Consider the following 5,803-nt stretch of genomic DNA (forward strand, 5'->3'; position numbering starts at 1 on the left):
ACGACCCGAGGTCTAAATACTTTGGTTATCAATTTTATTAGGGGTTTGTTACTTGTGACAACCAAAATTTTTGTACGAAAGGATTCTTTGTTGGTTTAGAAACTATACTTTTAACGAAGATTTATTTGTGAATTTCTTTACTAGCAAAAATCTGTTCGCCAATCGTTGAATGAACTTTCCTAAAAATAAAGTTTTGAAGAATTCCCAACTCCGATGACTGAATTACAGACCGCCGAAGTTGGTCAAAAATCAGTTTTTTACCTAAAAACAAAAATCACCAATTTTTTCAAGGTTCACAGGCCAAATTCATTTTCATCTATCAAATTGACACGAAACCAACCAAATTCACCAATTTACACTCTACCAAATTCAAACCTACCTTATTTACACAATTTCTACCTAAAACCATAAAATTCTACACTTCAATTCCTCAATTATCATTACTCAACAATCATACCAATTATTCACACATTCAATATCTAAAATTCATTCAATCTCCTGTATCATCACACCATACAAACACCACTTACCTTTCTTACCTCTTTTCGGCCTCCGACCCAAGATTCACGGCCCCTGACCCATTTCATCAATTTAATATATATATATATATATTGATGACTTGCATCATCTACCTTTTTTTCTTGCATAAAAAGGACCATAAAAGGGCATAATTTCATTAGATCATTGCAATTCATGTATTAATTGATGAATATTATAGTACATTGCTTTGAAATGAGTTTGTGCTGAATTTCAGGAGAAAAAGACATCAAAAAGGGGAAGAAAACAACAAAACAAGCTAGGCATGTGAAACGAGCGTGCCACTTAAAGCAAACGCCACAAATTTGCACTGGCGTGGCACGCCAAAAGCTGGGCGTGGCACGCCAGTACAACTTTCCAGAGAGCAACAATGAGGGCCACCAAAGGGGGTGTGGCATGCCAGGCCAAACCCACCACTTGAGCCATGGGTGTGCCACTTGGTATCGAAGGCGTGGCACGCCAGCTTTAAAAATCACTTGGGCGTGCCACTTGAGTCCCAGGCGTGGCACGCCACCATCACCAATCACCCAAGAGAAGACCTGGGCGTGCCACTTGAGTTCTGGGCGTGGCATGCCAAGTAGAGGAGCCAAGCACATGAAGGGCGTGGCACGCCAAACCCTGGGCGTGCCACGTTAGTTCAACTTTCCAGAGAGATAGATCATGCACATACCATGGGCGTGGCACGCCAAACCTTGGGCGTGCCATGCTAGTTCAAATTTTCAGAAGCTAACAATGAGAGGAAAAGGCCTGGGCGTGCCACTTGGGCTCGAATGCGTGGCATGCCATGCTACCCAAGTCTTTAAAAAGGCCTGGACATGCCACTTGGGCTCGAAGGCTTGGCAAGCCAGGCTATCCAAGTCTTTAAAAAGGCCTGGGCATGCCACTTGGGCTCGAAGGCGTGGCACGCCAGGGTGGTCAGTGAAGGGAGGCGCGCCACTTGAGGATTGAGCGTGGCACGCCAAGGCAGAATCAGAGCAAGACGTGGCATGCAACTGAAGCGCCAATCACACGCCAGCTGTGAGATAACGTGTTATGAGTTTCTTTTCCCTCCAAAATATAATTTTACTTTCACTTTTGTATTTTTCTTTACTTGCTATTTCTAGGAGTAGTATATATACCCCTTGGAAGTACTGAAGAAGGAGTTAAGCAGTTGAGCTGTTGGTTGAAGCATAGTTAGATTCACTTTTTTCATCTTTTACTTTTTCTTGAGCTATGAGTAGCTAAATTCCCTCTCATTGAGAGAGAGAGCTCTGTTGTACTTGATGGATTAATGATAGTGAATTTCTTCTTCTCTTCATCTTCTCTTTGATTTGCTAGAAGGAATTTCGTTCTTCATGCTAGTGTTCAATCACCTTGGAAAAGGGGTTGAACACAAATGGGTTTCATGAGAACCTTGGAAAAGGAAACATGAAATCATGCTAGAAATTCCTTTTCACACTTGAGTAGGATCTGGGTTTTGGTGTTTGGATATGGTGACATAAAATCCTCCCTCTACTTGGACCTATGATGATGTGTGGTATAATCAGGGACTAAGCATATCTCTCTTCATGAGCAATTAGACCAAGGAATTGGCTATTGATCAAGATCTGAGAGATTGAGTCACCAAGGGATTGGGGCTCAATCAATCATGATTGCCAAGAGGTCAATGAGTTGCATGATTGAAGAGGATATGAGATGGATTTAATCCAAAGAGACAACATCTCCTCATCTCAATGAATTCCCTTATTCTTATCTTCTACTTTCTCTATAGCTTTCTTTACATTTTGCAATTCCCCCATTCCCATTTACTATTAAGTCATTTAAGTTTCTGCTCTTTAATTTTGTTTCCATTTTCAATTTTGCTATTTACTGCTTTCCTTTACTTTTGAGTCATTTATATTTCTGTACATTTACAATTCTGTAATCACAAGCTATTCTGCTTAGCTTGACTAATTCACCAATTGATTAAAGTTGCTCAAATCTATCAAACTATGTGGATACGATCCCACTCCACTGTGGGTTATTACTTGGCGATAATTTTGGTGCGCTTGCCAAAAGAACGGATTCACAAATTTTATAATGGGGTGTGAATTCTGATCATTAAGTTTTATGGCGCTGTTGCCGGGGATTGGTTTGAATTTGACAATGATTAAATTTATTGGAGAGCTAGATTAAGCCATTTTATTACCTTGTTATTTTCTTTTAGCTTTTTTACTTTTCTGTCCACTCTGTTTTCCTTATTTTTACCTTGATTAGTTTAGCTATTCTTTGTTCAAATTTCCACTCTTCTAACTGTTTGATTAATTGCATCAACCAAGTTAACCACTAATCTTCACTAGAGTGATTCTTTCACTTGTTCTCTACTTGCTATTTGTTGAATGTATGACATGTAGAAGGGGAGAAACTTCATCCTCTTTTGATAGTAAAATTGAGAGGACCTTCCTTAGATTAAGGAGGGAAGCAAGAGGCAAATGCATAGTTGGAGAGGAACTAGTGGAGGAAGATCTGAGAACTACCATGGATGATGAAGTACAAGACAATGTTGGAGGAGATGCTGGAAATCATGTTGGGCAAGAGAGGAGAGTCTTAGGCTCCTACATCAACCCAAATCCAGGAAACTGTGGCAGCAGCATCCTCAAACCAACAATCTATGCTAACAACTTTGAGTTAAAACCTCAACTCATCATACTTGTTTAGAATAATTGTTCATATGGAGGAGGAGCCCAGGAGGACCCAAATCAACATCTCAGTACATTCTTGAAAATTTGTGACACTGTAAAGTCTAATGGTGTGCACCCTGACACCTACAATCTACTTTTGTTCTCTTTCTCACTTAGAGATAAGGCAGCAAAGTGGTTGGAAGCATTCCACAAGGAGAGTCTAACCACATGGGATGATGTTGTAAATAAACTTCTAGCAAGATTTTACCCTCCACAGAGAGTCCACAGGCTAAGAGCTGAGGTACAAACTTTCAGACAACAAGATGTTGAAACACTCTATGAAGTCTGGGAGAGGTTCAAGGATTTGACAAGAAAATGCCCACCTGATATGTTCAATAAGTGAGTGCAACTACACATATTCTATGAAGGACTGTCATATGAGTCCAAGCAAGCAGTAGATCATTCCTCTGGAGGTTCACTCAACAAGAAGAAAACCATTGAAGAAGCCATAGATGTCATAGAGACTGTAGCCGAGAATGAGTACTTCTATGCTTCAGAAAGAACTCAAAAGAGAGGAGTGATGGAGCTCAACTCAATGGATGCCTTGTTGGCCCAAAACAAATTGATCACTGCACAACTAGCAGCCTTGACCAAGAAGATGAAGAGTAACCAAGTCTCAGCTATCCAAGCCCAAGCCCCTCAATAAGGGGATACACCAAAAGTCGAAGGTGAATGGGAACAAGCTAATTATGTGAATAATTCTAGACCTCTATATGACCCAAACTCTAAGACGTACAATGCAGGCTGGAAGAACTACCCAAATTTTGGGTGGGAGAACCAACAAAACCATAATCCAGATCATACAAAGCCATACCAAGCCAATCAATACCACAATCACAACCCCAACCATCAATCAAACAATAACAGACCCTACCACAATGCACAAAATACATCATATCATTCCACGCAACCAATGCACAACAACCACCCTCAAGACACATCAACCTCACCCATGCAACCATGTGAGATCAAAAGCAACTTTGAGAGAGTAGAAGCTGCAATAGCATAATTGTCGTCACAGCTGACAGGAGCTATTTCCACTCTTTTGGAGAGACAAACACAAGCTGACAAGAGGATAGATGCCAATCAAGAAGAGTACGGATCAAATATGAAGAATCAAGGCGCAGCCATTTCAAAATTGGAAGCACAAGTAGGGATTTTGTCCAAGAAAATTCCTATGTCCACATATACATTTTCCAGTGATACCATGGCTAACCCAAGAGGGGAATACAAAGCCATCACCTATGGTAGAAGAAGCAACCCTAAGTCAGAGCAACCAACAAAAAAGAGCTGCAGAGAAGCCTGAAGATAAGAGTGAAGAGGAGACCCCTGCCCCATCACCACCAAAGCCAATCTTGAAGCCTTATGTGCCAATGGCACCATATCCACAAAGGCTGAGGAAAGATGGGAAGGATGGCCAGTTCTCTAGATTTTTAGAGATTTTCAAGAAGCTCCAAATCAACATACCATTTGCTGAGACACTGGAGCAAATGCCACTCTATGCCAAATTTTTGAAGGAGCTCATGACAAGAAAGAGAAAATGGGGAGAAAAAGAGACCATAGTGCTAACTGAGGAGTGTAGTGCCATAATACAAAGGAAGCTACCCTAGAAAATGAAGGACCCAGGGAGTTTCCAAATCCCCTGCATCATAGGGGATATCAACATTGAGAAGGCCTTGTGTGACTTAGGAGCTAGCATCAATCTCATGTCCCTAACCATGATGAAGAGGATGAAGATTGAGGAAGCCAAGCCAACAAGAATGGCACTCCAATTAGGTGACAGAACCTTCAAGTTCCCACATGGGGTAGTAGAAGACTTGCTGGTGAAAGTGGAAGAATTTATTTTTCCAGCTGACTTTGTTGTGTTGGATATGGAAGAAGAGGCTAACACATCAATCATTCTAGGAAGGCCATTCCTAGCTACTGCTGGAGCCATTATTGATGTACAAAAAGGGGAATTAGTCTTGAAATTACATGAAGAGAAGATGGTCTTCAATGTCTTCAAGGCAATAAGTTACCCCAAGGAATCCATAGGAAAATGCATGATGGTAGACACCATAGAACAGATAGTTCAAGGAGTTTTGGAAGAAGAACAATGTGAAGGAGCTATTGAGTTAGAGCAGCAAGCATCAAGTGGAGAACAACCACCAGGAACCATGGAGAATTCAATCATGTTGAACCCCAAAGACAGTAAAGAAGTAGAGGTACCAAAACTCGAGTTGAAGACCTTACCACCAAGGTTGAAATATGCATATTTGGGTAATAACAACACTTACCCAGTGATCATCAATTCAAGTTTGAGTGAAGAGCAGGAAGAAGAACTTATCCAAGTGCTGAAACAGCACAAGGATGCCATAGGCTGGACACTTGCAGACTTAAAAAGAATCAGCCCTTCAATGTGCATGCACGAGATACTACTTGAAGAAGGTGCTAAGCCCTCAAAGTAGCAACAAAGAAGGCTGAATCCGACCATGAATGAAGTGGTCCAAAAAGAAGTATTAAAGTTGTGGCAAGCCCGGTAGAAGTAGTCCTAAAGAAAGGAGGGATCACTATTGTACCGAATGAGA

The 5,803-nt window shown here is 41.1% G+C and overlaps 1 non-coding gene across 1 annotated transcript; it reads right to left on the minus strand.

The window, feature by feature from the left end:
• Positions 1–3,462: 3,462 nt before the first annotated feature.
• LOC112760335 (small nucleolar RNA R71) lies at positions 3,463–3,569 on the minus strand. Its single transcript, XR_003180781.1, has one exon. It is a non-coding gene; the product is annotated as a small nucleolar RNA R71 (small nucleolar RNA).
• Positions 3,570–5,803: the final 2,234 nt, after the last annotated feature.

Source organism: Arachis hypogaea, chromosome 16, assembly GCF_003086295.3.
Source record: "Arachis hypogaea cultivar Tifrunner chromosome 16, arahy.Tifrunner.gnm2.J5K5, whole genome shotgun sequence".
NCBI classification, from domain to species: domain Eukaryota; kingdom Viridiplantae; phylum Streptophyta; class Magnoliopsida; order Fabales; family Fabaceae; genus Arachis; species Arachis hypogaea.